Genomic DNA, 15206 nt, shown 5'->3' with positions numbered 1-15206 from the left:
AAAAACAGCTTAGGGTGTTTCCAATGGTAAACATTTCATTGTCATAGACCCATTTTAGGTAATAACAGAGTCAATGACAAAGGAGTCGTTTATCTGGTCTTGTTAGGGGCATGAGGAATATTTTAATAATAAGCATGGTGGAGCCTACAAGGGGGCAGGGTCCTGGTTGTAGGAGTAAGTGGCTTTAAAACAAATTGCTAAGAGGCAATAGACCAGGTGTTCCATAAAAGTGGAGTGGAGATTTGATCCAGGGGTATGCTTGTAACTTTGGGAGAAGTGTGGTAAGGGTTTGGGCCCAAACAGCCTGCAAGGCTAACTCCCAAAGTGGCAAGCATTATCCGTGGAAGTCCAACTGCCCTTGAAGGGATGCCACCAACAGATGCACTCCTAGCAGGCATTGTGTGCCTGTCACCCACCCTAGCAGGTTCACTGACAGGTGCTGTTGTTGCACATGTTGTAGGAAATGTGGAAGATGAATGCCTGAATATCTAGAGGGATTGGATATTATACAGTATTCCCCTCCCAAGGGCTAGCTATTTTCTGCCTGTCCTTCCAGAAGATTGTAGAGGCAACATTATGGGCCTGGACAAGGATCAGGAAAAAGCATGAAACAGGAGGGCCTTGATTCTCGATCTGCACGCTAAATGACACACCGAGAGGTGCCAGGACAGTTCCAAGGCACTATCAAAAGACCAAGGAGTGGGTGGTTCCCCAATTGTTGGAATGATCTCCCACTCATTAGCATATGAAATCACCCAGCCCATAAAAAAAGCTAACCAAACCACATTCCATGGTCACAACACTTGCCCTCTGTGAGGGCCCACACTCTTGGTGTGTGCTTCTCTCTCAATCTGAACAAATCTAGAGTTGGACTGTGAAGAAGGCTGAGCGCAGAAGAATTGATACTTTTGATCTGTGGTGTTGGAGAAGACTCTTGAGAGTCCCTTGGGCTGCAAGGAGATCCAACCAGTCCATTCTGAAGGATATCAGCCCTGGGATTTCTTTGGAAGGAATGATGCTAAAGCTGAAACTCCAGTACTTTGGCCACCTCCTGCAAAGAGTTGACTCATTGTAAAAGACTCTGATGCTGGGAGGGATTGGGGGAAAGAGGAGAAGGGGACGACAGAGGATGAGATGGCTGGATGACATCATTGACTCGATGGACACGAGTCTGGGTGAACTCCGGGAGTTGGTGATGGACAAGGAGGCCTGGCGTGCTGCGATTCATGGGGTCGCAAAGAGTCCCCATGACTGAGTGACTGAACTGAACTGAACTGAACTGACCTCTTACCTATTGCTGTGTCTGTCATGGAATAGTTTTGCAATGAGACATCAAGAGCCTGAGCTTCATTAGGTCCTGAAACCAGGTGCCATGAGTATTGCTTGGGCTCAGGTCCCAGTGAAATATGATTGAGTGACTAAGCATAGAACAGAGTCCCTGCAACACAGGTTTGAGTCCCAATCTAAGGTAAACAGTTTCAAGCAAAATTTCTGGAAGTGGAAAGATGATGACCTGCCCAATCAAACGCTGAACTAGATAGAGAGAGGAACTGATGCACAGGACGAAGAAGCAGTGGGAAAAATGTGCCAAGGAATCCCCTTCATAACCTGCTAGAAAATCTGATAAATACCTGACCTGTGCTCATAATTTTCATTGGCCTGATCCTTGTTAAAGAGGAGGTTAAAGACATCTCTGGTGGTCTAGTGGCTAGGTCTCTGCACTCTCAATGCGGGGGACCTGGGTTCAATCCCTGATCAGGGATCTAGATTCTACATGCCTTCACTAAGGTTTCACATGCTACAAATAAAGATCTCACATGGTGCAACAAGAACCTGGCACAGCCAAAGAAGTAAATATATATATAAATATATATATATATATTCAAATACTTCAGCACCCCAAAATAAACAAGTTTCATGCAAACTTTTAATGAAGTACATTTAATGAAAGTTTTCACACAGGAAGGAAGATATTGAAATTTATCATTAAAAATCAAAGCCAAAATAGAGCAAATTAAATCACAAACGCCTAAGAGTTAGAACTGAACATGGAACAACAGACTGGTTCCAAATATGAAAAGGAGTAGGTCAAGGCTGTATATTGTCACCCTGCTTATTTAACTTCTATGCAGAGTACATCATGAGAAACGCTGGGCTGGAAGAAACACAAGCTGGAATCAATATTGCTGGGAGAAATATCAATAACCTCATATATGCAGATGACACAACCCTTATGGTAGAAAGTGAAGTCAAACTAAAAAGCCTCTTGATGAAAGTGAAAGAGGAGAGTAAAAAAGTTTGGTTAAAGCTCAACATTCAGAAAACTAAGATCATGGCATCTGGCCCCATCACTTTATGGTAAATAGATGGGGAAACAGTGGAAACAGTATCAATCTTTATTTATTTATTATTTTTTTTGGGGGGGGGGCGCTCCAAAATCACTGCAGATGGTGATTGCAACCATGAAATTAAAAGCTGCTTTACTACTTGGAAGAAAAGTTATGACCAACCTAGATAGCATATTCAAAAGCAGAGACATTACTTTACCAACAAAGGTCCATCTAGTCAAGGCTATTGTTTTTTCAGTGGTCATGTATGGATGTGAGAATTGGACTGTTGAGAAAGCTGAGCGCCGAAGAATTGATGCTTTTGAACTGTGGTGTTGGAGAAGACTCTTGAGAGTCCTTTGGACTGCAAGAAGATCCAACCAGTCCATTCTGAAAGAGATCAGCCCTGGGATTTCTTTGGAAAGAATGATGCTAAAGCTGAAACTCCAGTACTTTGGCCACCTCATGCGAAGTTTTGACTCTTTAGAAAAGACTCTGATGCTGGGAGGGATTGGGGGCAGGAGGAAAAGGGGACGACAGAGAATGAGATGGATTGATGGCATCACCGACTCGATGGACGTGAGTTTGAGTGAACTCTGCGAGACGATGATGGACAGGGAGACCTGGCGTGCTGCAATTAATGGGGTTGCAGAGAGTTGGACACGACTGAGCAACTGACCTGAACTGAACTGAACTGAAGATTTAATTTTAATTTTTATAATTTTGTCTTGTTTCTCAATTTGTGGGAAGACAATTTTGATAGAAGCCTTATTTTGAATTGAATAATTTTATGAGTCATTGTGAAATACAATTTAATTAAGCACATATTAATGTAGCATCTAAAATGACAAATCATTCAAAATAATACTACTAATCAGAGACTATTTACTTTATGTGACATTTTCCACTTTAAAAAGTTTCTAAAACTGGCAGTTAAGGAATATCAAGTCAGGGCATTGAAAGATGTGGAGGAAATGTGCCTACAAAAATCATATGGCTGGTTAGTACTGTTAATTTGTGAGAAATCTATGTATAAGAATAACAAAAGGCTGAGGACCCCTTACACGCAACTTGTATGAGCCAGAAGACCACTTTATGTAAAGGTAATATATAGCTAAGCAGCAGTTTGAACATAGGCTAGAAACAGAACTCCAAAGATGTTTCAATGCTCACTCAGAGCATGTCCTCATTGAGGGTATTTAGGGCATTGACTGATGTGCTGAGTATTTACAGGTGGATGGCAACTGGAGTATATTGGCTTTGAAAATCCATTTGAGCTTTTCACTTTCGGGGAGTCTCTCTTGCCCTGATGAGGGTTAGCACTTCTGCTCTGGTGAAAGAAAGATACTTCAGAGTCCTTGACGTCACAAAGAAATGGATACTGCTTTCAATATCTTGTAGTACTTTCTAGTAAATTTTCCATCTCCATCCCTGTAAATTTACTATATGAAAGGCATGGTGTTACTTCTTATCAGAACTTCTTTCTTATTAAGTGGGATTTTCATTCTGCTGGAAATCTAAGATATTAAGATACATGAGGGGACATCACAGAGACAAAAGGTATGGAAAGAAAAATATTGTAAATGGACAGAGTGGGAAGATAACATTAAGTATCTGTCTCATGTAACCCATAGGAAAAATAGTGAGTGTGAAGCAAAAAAAAAAAAAAAAAATCTAGTTTCTTCTCTGTTTCATAAGGTAAGCTTTAAGCTCAAACCCGAACTGAAGGAATTCATAAAGAGAAACTATAAGTGAACACGATGACTTGTAAAATAATATTTACTAGTTTGAAAGGAATGACCTCATCAAAGTATTTGATTTGCAACAAAGAATATAAAGCACAATATGATTTTTTGTTGGTCAAGTTTCTGGTCTTGCACAATTATTTTGCAACTGTAATAAAATAAAATAATTCATCTATGCAAAATCATTAGGCAGCCTGCTCTCTCAAACACTCAATATGCAAAAATGAGAAAAAATGTTAGAGTGAACTATCTAGATGCACGTTTTATAATTCAGGTCAATATAAGGTGACATCAGGAAAAGAGAAGATTCTATAAGTATCCTATCACAGTGGAGAGAAGAAAACTTGCGATGATCACAGTCATAAGTTATCAAAAAAACTTAGGCTACCCTAGTCTGGATGACAGCATTCTCAGTGAGTATGTCCCATAATGTAACTTTTATAATGTGTTTTTAATGTGATAATTGGATGACTATCAACTTGCAACTGATCACTTAACTTCATACTTATTCAAAATTTTGAATTCCAATTTTTGTTCTGAGCCATAAAAACATTATTTCATTTGGAAAATGCTTGATAACCTTATTACTTGTAACTTAGCATATACTTCTGTCTAGAAGTGAAAATCGAGATTATGCATGTATTTAAGAACAACATACAGCCAAACAATGACTAATTCCAACTTTATCATCATCACATGATGCTTTGATTTACTTTGTCTTAGGTTATTGATTCTATTATATTCGATTGAGATATCTAACATCTTATTTGCTCTGCTGCTGCTACTGCTAAGTCGCTTCAGTCATGTCTGACTCTGTGCGACTCCATAGATGGCAGCCCACCAGGCTCCCCCTTCCCTGGGATTCTCCAGTCAAGAACACAGGAGTGGGGTGCCATTTGCTTCTCCAATGCATGAAAGTGCATTTGCCCTACTAGTTATTAATTTCTTATTTGCCTTACTAGTTATTAATTTCATTGCTCATGGGTTTTTATCACTGTATTCTTCACGTTGGAAACAGTATACTCCTTAAATTGAATGGTTAATAAGTGCCTGCTGAACTGAATTAAATATGTTCAATTTATGCTTGTAAGCTCTGTTTCTTTTTAGGACCTGATATATTTCAAATTGGCTTCCCTGGTAGATCAGTTGATAAAGAATCCACCTGCAATGCAGGAGACCCCGGTTCAATCCCTGGGTTCCTAAGATCTGCTGGAAAGGGGATAGGCTACCCGTTCTATTATTCACGGGCTTCCCTGCTGGCTCAGATGGTAAAAAAATCTGCCTGCAGTGCGGGAGATCTGGGTTCGATCACTGGATTGGGAAGATTCTCGGGAGGAGGGCATGGCAACCCATTCCAGTATTCTTGCCTGGACAATCCCATTATAAAGAGAAGGCTGGTGGGCTCTGTCCATGGGGTCACAAAGAGTCAGACATGACTGAGTGACTAAGCATATATTTCAAACATTTTGAAAGATAATCTACAATAGGTAACAACCCAATACTGCATAGCTGGCAAGAGGTTAACACCAACAATTCTGGTCAAATCTCTGGTCAAATCTGGTCAAATTTTGGTCAAACCAAAGCTGGTACTCTTTCCTCCCTTACTTGCCATATTTGTTCATTGCACAATTTAAAAGAAACTTGGCAGCTTATAAACTTTAAAGGAAGTTTGTGGCTAAGAGCTGGAAATAACAATCATTTGAATTATCTCAACACAAGTCAAAGTCAATGGAATCAGTTCAAGGCCTTTTAGTGTCTGGATGGAGTTCAGATGTGTGAGACATTGGTAAATGGAGAAGAGTCCATCTTTTTCAAAGCAATCAAACTATACTAGTTTTAACAATCATTTATGTAAAGTCCAACCAATGTCAAAAGTTCATTAATACACTGCATCAGAATTTCAGCTGAAAAAAAAAAGGAAAGATTGACTTATAATTTTGAAAGTTAAAATTTATAGTAAAATAATAAAAAAAAAAACGGAGAAGGCAATGGCACCCCACTCCAATCCTCTTGCCTGGAAAATCCCATGGATGGAGAAGCCTGGTGGGCTGCAGTCCATGGGGTCGCTAAGAGTCGGACACGACTGAGCGACTTCACTTTCACTCTTTGCTTTCATGCACTGGAGAAGGAAATGGCAACCCACTCTGGTGTTCTTGCCTGTAGAATCCTGGGGACAGGGGAGCCGGGCACACTGCCCTCTATGGGGTCGCACAGAGTCGGACACAACTGAAGTGACTTAGCAGCAGCAATTACCATTTAAAAATGTTGCTAAAAGTAACAATAAGAAAGTTTTTATATTCCAGAAATATCAAGCCTACAAATTCAAAAATAGTCTTTTTTCTTGCCTTTATATAATGTAAAATAAAAATGTTTTTAAAAATATGTGATATATACATGATTATGTATGATATATACATGGATCCACATCCATCCATCCATCCATACATACATATATTTGATGCTCTCCAAAAGGCATCTCTATAACTGAAAATTATATATACATATATATATATATATATATATTTATTTATTTATTTAAAATCAATGCTTTTTCCCTCCTACTGAATTTACCATTTTTCTACTCTTTATGATTTTTTTTGGCCTGCATCACAATACATTAAAAAAAAATTATAACTTGGCTTAAAAGCTCATTTTTCTCCATTGTATTTAAAAACACATAATGAACACATAATGAAGAGGAACTCCACATAATGAAGAGAAGTATATACATAGTCGGAGAAAGCAATGGCACCCTACTCCAGGACTCTTGCCTGAAAAATCCCATGGAAGGAGGAGCCTGGTAGGCTGCAGTCCATGGGGTCGCAAAGAGTCAGACACAACTGAGCGACTTCACTCTGACTTTTCACTTTGATGCGCTGGAGAAGGAAATGGCAACCCACTCCAGTGTTCTTGCCTGGAGAATCCCAGGAACTGGGTAGGGCTGGCGGGCTGCCATCTATGGGGTTGCACAGAGCTGGACACCGCTGAACCGACTTAGCAGCAGCCGCAGCAGCATACACATAATACATAGGAAAATAAAAATAAAGTACATGAATAATATCTTTAAACAATTCAGATATGTTTTGAAAATATTGAAACCATGCCATTAAACCTGACTTACTACTCTCAATGAGTAACTGCTCAAAAATAGACTTTGCTTTAAAGAAAATTGATTCTCCATTTATTACATCTGAATCGACAAAATGACTACTCATTGGATCCAGCGTTTCTCCTTATGTATATTAATGTATGTGCTTCTTTTTTTATTGTGATTTCACTATTTCTCCTTGCAAAAGGTTACTATAGAAACATCTGTGCCTACTGATTTCTTAAAACAGTAAGTTTCATTGACTATTCAGAAATATTTTGAGAGACATTATTTTTGCCTTCATTTCAGCTCCCTGGCCGAGGCCAGGGGAAGTGGCATAGAGGAGCTACCCCACATCTGAGGTAAGGAGCAGCAGCTGTGCTTTGCTGGAACAGCTGTGAAGAGATACCCCACGTCCAAGGTAAGAGAAACCCAAGTAAGATGGCAGCCACTGAGAGAGGGCATCAGAGGGCAGACAGACTGAAACTACAGTCACATATAACAGGGCAATCTGATCACATGGACTACAGCCTTGTTAACTCAATGAAACTCAGGCATGCCATATGGGGCCACCCAAGATGGATGGGTCATGGTGGAGAGGTCTGACAGCATGTGGTCCACTGGAGAAAGGAATGGCAAACCACTTTAGTATTCTTGCCTTGAGAACCCCATGAACAGTATGAAAATGCAAAATGATAGGACACTGAAAGATGAACACCCCAGGTTGGTAGGTGCCCAATATGCTATTGGAGATCAGTGGAGAAAAAAGTCCAAAAAGAATGAAGGGATGGAGCCAAAGCAAAAACAACACCCAGTTGTGGATGGGACTGGTGATAGAAGCAAGGTTCGATGCTATAGAGAGCAATATTGCATAGGAACCTGGAATGTCAGGTCCATGAATCAAGGCAAATTGGAAGTGGTCAAACAGGAGATGACAAGAGTGAACATGGACATTCTAGGAATCAGCAAACTAAAATGGACTGGGATGGGTGAATTTAACTCAGATGACCATTATATCTAATACTGTGGGCAGGAATCCCTTAGAAGAAATGGAGTAGTCATCATAGTCAACAAAAGAGTCTGAAATGCAGTACTTGGATGCAATCTCAAAAACGACATAATAATCTCTGTTCGTTTCTAAGGCAAACCATTCAATAACACGAAAATCCAAGTCTATGCCACAACCAGTAACGCTGAAGAAGCTGAAGTTGAACGGTTCTATGAAGACCTATAAGACCTTCTAGAACTAACACCCCAAAAAGATGTCCTTTTCATTATAGGAGACTGAAATGCAAAAGAAGGAAGTCAAGAAACACCTGGAGTAACAGGCAAATTTGGCCTTGGAGTACAGAATGAAGCAGGGCAAAGGCTAATAGAGTTCTGCCAAGAGAACACACTGGTCATAGCAAATACCCACTTCCAACAACACAAGACAAGACTCTACACATGGACATTGTCAGATGGTCAACACCAAAATCTGATTGATTATATTCTTTGCAGCCAAAGATGGAGAAGCTCTATACATTCAGCAAAAACAAGACCAGGAGCTGACCGTGAGTTGGATCATGAACTCCTTATTGCCAAATTCAGACTGAAATTGACGAAAGTGGAGGAAACCACTAGACCATTCAGGTATGACTGAAATCAAATCCCTTATGATTATACAGTGGAAGTGAGAAATAGATTTAAGGGACTAGATCTGATAGACAGAGTAACTGAATAACTATGGATGGGGGTATGTGACATTGTACAGGAAACAGGAATCAAGATCATCCCCAAGAAAAAGAAATGCAAAAAGCAAAATTGCTATCTTAGGAGCCTTACAAATAGCTGTGAAAATAAGAGAAGCAAAAAGCAAAGGAGAAAAGGAAAACTATACCCATTTGAATGCAGAGTCCCAAAGAATAAGAAGGAGAGATAAGAAAGCCTTCCTCAGTGATCAATGCAAAGAAATAGAGGAATGCAATAGAATGGGAAAGACTGGAGATCTCTTCAAGAAAATTAGAGATACCAAGGGAACACTTCATGCAAATATGGGCTCAATAAAGGACAGAAATGGTAGGGACCTAACAGAAGGAGAAGATATTAAGAGGTGGCAAGAATACACAGAAGAACCATACAAAAAAGATCTCCACAACCCAGATAATCACGATGGTGTGATCACTCACCTAGAGCCAGACATCCTGGAATGTGAAGTCAAGTGGGCCTTAGAAAGCATCACTATGAACAAAGCTAGCGGAGGTGATGAAATTCCAGTTGAGCTATTTCAAATCCTGAAAGATGATGCTGTGAAATTGCTACACTCAATATGTCAGCAAATTTGGACAACTCAGCAGTGGCCAAGGACTGGAAAAGGTCAGTTTTCATTCCAATCCCAAAGAAAGGCAATGCCATTCTGACTGGCATGAAATGGTACCTCATAGTGGTTTTGATTTGCATTTCTCTGATAATGAGTGATGTTGAGCATCTTTTCATGTGTTTGTTAGCCATCTGTATGTCTTCTTTGGAGAAATGTCTATTTAGTTCTTTGGCCCATTTTTTGATTGGGTCATTTATTTTTCTGGAGTTGAGCTGTAGGAGTTGCTTGTATATTTTTGAGATTAGTTGTTTGTCCGTTGCTTCATTTGCTATTATTTTCTCCCATTCTGAAGGCTGCCTTTTCACCTTGCTAATAGTTTCCTTTGTTGTACAGAAGCTTTTAAGTTTAATTAGGTCCCATTTGTTTATTTTTGCTTTTATTTCCAATATTCTGGGAGGTGGGTCAAAAAGGATCCTGCTGTGATGTATGTCGGAGAGTGTTTTGCCTATATTCTCCTCTAGGAGTTTTATAGTTTCTGGTCTTACATTTAGATCTTTAATCCATTTTGAGTTTATTTTTGTGTATGGTGTTAGAAAGTGTTCTAGTTTCATTCTTTTACAAGTGGTTGACCAGTTTTCCCAGCACCACTTGTTAAAGAAATTGTCTTTAATTCATTGTATATTCTTGCCTCCTTTGTTAAAGATAAGGTGTCCATATGTGTGTGGATTTATCTCTGGGCTTTCTATTTTGTTCCATTGATCAATATTTCTGTCTTTGTGCCAGTACCATACTGTCTTGATAACTGTAGCTTTGTAATAGAGCCTTAAAAAACTGGAAATAGAACTGCCTTATGATCTAGCAATCCCACTGCTGGGCATACACACTGAGGAAACCAGAAGGGAAAGAGACACGTGTACCCCAATGTTCATCGCAGCACTGTTTATAATAGCCAGGACATGGAAGCAACCTAGATGCCCATCAGCAGATGAATGGATAAGAAAGCTGTGGTACATATACACAATGGAGTATTATTCAGCCATTACAAAGAATACATTTGAATCAGTTCTAATGAGATGGATGAAACTGGAACCTATTCTACAGAGTGAAGTAAGCCAGAAAGAAAAACACCAATACAGTATACTAACGCATATATATGGAATTCAGAAAGATGGTAACAATAACCCTGTGTACGAGACAGCAAAAGAGACATTGATGTATAGATCAGTCTTGTGGACTCTGTGGGAGAGGGAGAGGGTGGGGAGATTTGGGAGAATAGCAGTGAAACAGGTATAATGTCATGTATGAAACGGGTCGCCAGTCCAGGTTCGATGCATGATACTGGATGCTTGGGGCTGGTGCACTGGGAGGACCCAGAGGGAGGGTATGGGGAGGGGAGAGGGAGGGGGGTTCAGGATGGGGAGCATGGGTGTGCCTGTGGTGGATTCATCTCGATGTTTGGTAGAGCTAGTACAATATTGTGGAGTTTAAAAATAAAATAAAATTTAAAAAAAATAAAAGTTTTGGGAGAACATTTAAAAAAAAAGAAAAGAAAAAGAAAGGCAATGCCAAAGAATGCTTAAACTACCACACAATTGCAGTCATCTCACACACTAGTAAAGTAATGCTTAAAATTCTCCAAGCCAGGCTTCAGCAATACATGAACCATGAGATTCCAGATGTTCAAGCTGGTTTTAGAAAAGGCAGAGGAACCAGAGATCAAATTGCCAACATCTGCTGGATCATCAAAAAAGCAAGAGCATTCCAGAAAAGCATCTATTTCTGGTTTATTGAGTATGCCAGAGCCTTTGACTATGTGGATCACAATAAACTGTGGAAAATTCTTCAGGAGATGGGAATACCAGACCACCTGACCTGCCTCTTGAGAAACCTATATACAAGTCAGGAAGCAACAGTTAGACCTGGACATGGAACTACAGACTGGTTCCAAATAGGAAAGGGAGTACGTCAAGTTTGTATAATGTCGCCCTGTTTATTTAACTTCTATGCAGAGTACATCATGAGAAATACTGGGCTGAAAGAAACACAAGCTGGAATCAAGATTTCTGGGAGAAATATCAATAACCTCAGATATGCAGATGACACCAGCCTTATGGCAGAAAGTGAAGAATACCTAAAGAGCCTCTTGATGAAATTTAAAGAAGAGAGCGAAAATGTTGACTTAAAGTTCAGCATTCAGAAACTAAGATCATGGCATCTGGTCCCAGCACTTTATGGCAAAATTTTACCTTATGACTTCTTTTTTCACATTAATGTTTAACAGACACGGATAGCCAACATTTTTCCTTCATATAATGTAAAATAACATATTATAATGTAGCAAAATTGACTCAAATTCAGTCAGAAGTTTAATAGAAACATCAAAGGCTCATTTCCTTTCATCTGTTCAGGATTTACTTTTCATTCATTCAAGGAATGCTGACTATGTGGCTTTTCTTCAGTCCCGTGAATATGTTCTGGGTGTTCTCTCCATGCTGTAGTGCTATTCTCAGAAGTATCCTGTAATGTAGTGTGACCATGCTGCAATACCACATTCTCCTTTAAGTGATTTACATGCACCCAAAGCACCCAATTCTACAGTCTTCATTCCCAGCCCCAGATAGAGTTACTCACTAATCTGTATGAGATTCCTAAGAATGTTATAAATCATATACTGTGCATGTTCCATATATTATATTTCAAGTTTTTGTATATGGCCTTATATGAATTATATATAAGAAGATAATTTAAAGTTTATATAAATAAAAGTCATTTTAGCACATAGATATAAGCAGTGTATGAATTCTTTGCTCTTATTGTTCTTATGGGCTTGTATTCAGGTACAGGAAAACACATACACACAGTGAACAAAGAGCTATATTAAACAGTGAGGCTTTCTTTCTTATCTCTAGAAGGCTGTCAAAGAAAGTCATTAATATTAAAATTTAAGCTATATAATGCACAGATAGTTGGGAAATCTTTTCTTAACATCTGTTTTAGCAAGTAGGGATTATCAAATCCATTTCAGTCAATTTTTCATTTCAAAGCAGATAGCAATGAAGTTAATAATTTCAAACATTGCTTCAAAATGTGAATAAATTGATATTGATGGGGGGCATGGCTTTTCATCAGTTAACTATTCTTAAAAACTGAAAGAGAGTTTTTCAAAATAAAGAATAAACAAAATGAGGACCTTGGTCAAGGATATTAACAAATAGTAGAAGATAGTTCAGCACTTTTCCTCCCTCATCCATTTGTCTTGGTTATTACATTTACATTTTTCTTTTTTCTGTAGTTATATGTATATATGTAATATGTACCAACATATATTCATTCTAAATATATATCTACCAATTTATCTACACAGGAACTAGGTATCAGTAATTACCTACACTCTTCTATAGTGATCAAAACCACAAACATGTTTACTCAAGTATTGATTTGACTTTCAGGGCAACCCATTCCAGTGTTCTTGCCTGGAGAATTCCATGGTCAGAGGTGCCCAGTGGTCTACATACAGCCCATGGGATCACAAATAGTCGGACATGACCGAGTGACTAACACTAACCCTTCAGTTCATTCACTCAGTCATGTGTGACTATTTGCAACACTGTGGACTGCAGAATACCAGGTTTCCCTGTCCATCACCAACTCCTCAGGACTACAAAAACTGATGTCCATTGAGTCAGTGATGCCATCCAACCATCTGATCCTCTGTTGTTCCCTTCTCCTCCTCCCTTCAATCTTTCCCACCAACATAAATTTTTATAATGAAAAATGTCCACTCTTCACATCAGGTGGCCAAAGTATTAGACTTTCAGCTTCAGCATCTGACCTTCTAATGAATATTCAGGACTGATTTCTTTTAGGACTAACTGGTTGGATCTTCTTGCAGTCCAAGGAACTCTCAAGAGTCTTCTCCAATACCACAGTTCAAAAGCATGAATTCTTCAGCATTCAAGTTTTTTTATAGTCCAACGTTCACATCCATACATGACTACTGGAAATACCATAGCTCTTACTAGACAGACCTTAGTCAGCAAAGTAATGTCTCTGCTTTTTAATATGCTGTCTGCGTTGGTCGTAACTTTACTTCCAAAATGCAATCATCTTTTAATTTCATGGCTGCAGTCACCACCTGCAGTGATTTTGGAGCCCAAGAAAATAAAGTCTGTCACTGTTACCATTGTTTCTCCATCTATTTTTCATGGTGTGATGGGACTGGATGCCTTGATTTTAATTTTTTGAATGTTGAGATTTGGGCCAGCTTTTTCACTCTTCTCTTTCACTTTGGTCAAGAGGCTCTTTAGTTCCTCTTCACTTTCTGCCACAAGGGTAGTGTCATCTGCATATCTGAGATTATTGATATTTCTCCTGACAATCTTGATTTCAGCTTGTGCTTCATCCGGCCTGTCATTTTGCACGATGTACTCTGCAGATAAGTTAAATAAGCAGGGTGATGATATACAGTCTTGACGGACTCCTTTCCTGATTTAAACCAGTCTGTTGTTCCATGTCCAGTTCTAACTGTTGCTCCTTGACCTGCATACAGATTTCTCAGGAAGCAGGTAAGGTGGTCTGGTATTCCCATCTCTTTCAGAATTTTCTGCAGTTTTTTTGTGATCTACACAGTCAAAGACTTTGGTGTAATCAATAAAGCAGACGTAGAGGTTTTTCTGGAATTCTCGCTTTTTCTGTGATCCGACAGATGCTGGAAATTTAATCTCTGGTTCCTCTGCCTTTTCTAAATGCAACTTGAACATGTATAAGTTCATAGTTCACCTACTGTTGCAGCCAGGCTTGGAGAATTCTGAGCATTGCTTTGCTAGTGTGTGAAATGAGTGCAATTGTACATAAGTTTGAACATTATTTGGCATTGCCCTTCTTTGGGATTGAAATGAAAACTGACCTTTTCCAGTCCTGTGGCTATTCCTGAGTTTTCCAAGTTTGTTGGCATATTGAGTGCAGTACTTTAATAACATCATTTTTTAGGATTTGAAATAACTCAACTGATACTCCATCACCCCCACTAGCCTTGTTCATAGTGATGCATCCTAAGGCCCACTTAACTTTGCATTCCAGGATGTCTGGCTCTAGATAAGTGATCATACCATCATGGTTATCTCGGTCATGAAGATCTTTTTGTATATTTCTTCAGTGTATTCTTGCCACCTCTTCTTAATATCTTCTGCTTATCTTAGGTCCATAACATTTCTGCCCTTCATTGTGCCCATATTTGCATGAAATATTCCCTTGGTACCTGTAATTTATTGAAGAGTTCTCTAGCCTTTCTCATTCTATTGTTTTCCTCTATTTCTTTGCATTGATTACTGAGGAAGACTTTCTTATCTCTTCTTGCTATTCTTTGGAACTCTTGATTACTGCATCCTGTACAATGTCATGAACATCCTTCCATAGTTCTTCAGCCACTCTGATTTATCTTAAGTATGTTCTATTGGGCTCTACATTTAAAAATAACAGAAAATTATAATGACAACTTACTTCTCAATGTAAGGAGTTTTTGATTTTCTTTTGCCCATAGCAACACTACATTCCTATTGGCATGACCTTGGATATTTGACATCAATATTGTAGTCCTTTTCTCAATTCCCATTTTCTCCTTAGAATTTTCTAAAACAAAACAAAACAAAACAGACAACACTTAAGTAAAACATACACAGTGTGCTGTAGTTATTCTCAGAAGGGCAACTTTTTATTGCCCTTTTGAAGTAGTGTGAATAGGGTATATT

Source organism: Bos taurus, chromosome 9, assembly GCF_002263795.3.
Source record: "Bos taurus isolate L1 Dominette 01449 registration number 42190680 breed Hereford chromosome 9, ARS-UCD2.0, whole genome shotgun sequence".
NCBI lineage: Eukaryota > Metazoa > Chordata > Mammalia > Artiodactyla > Bovidae > Bos > Bos taurus.
The sequence above is the reverse complement of the archived record's forward strand: the minus strand, read 5'-3'. Positions refer to the sequence as shown.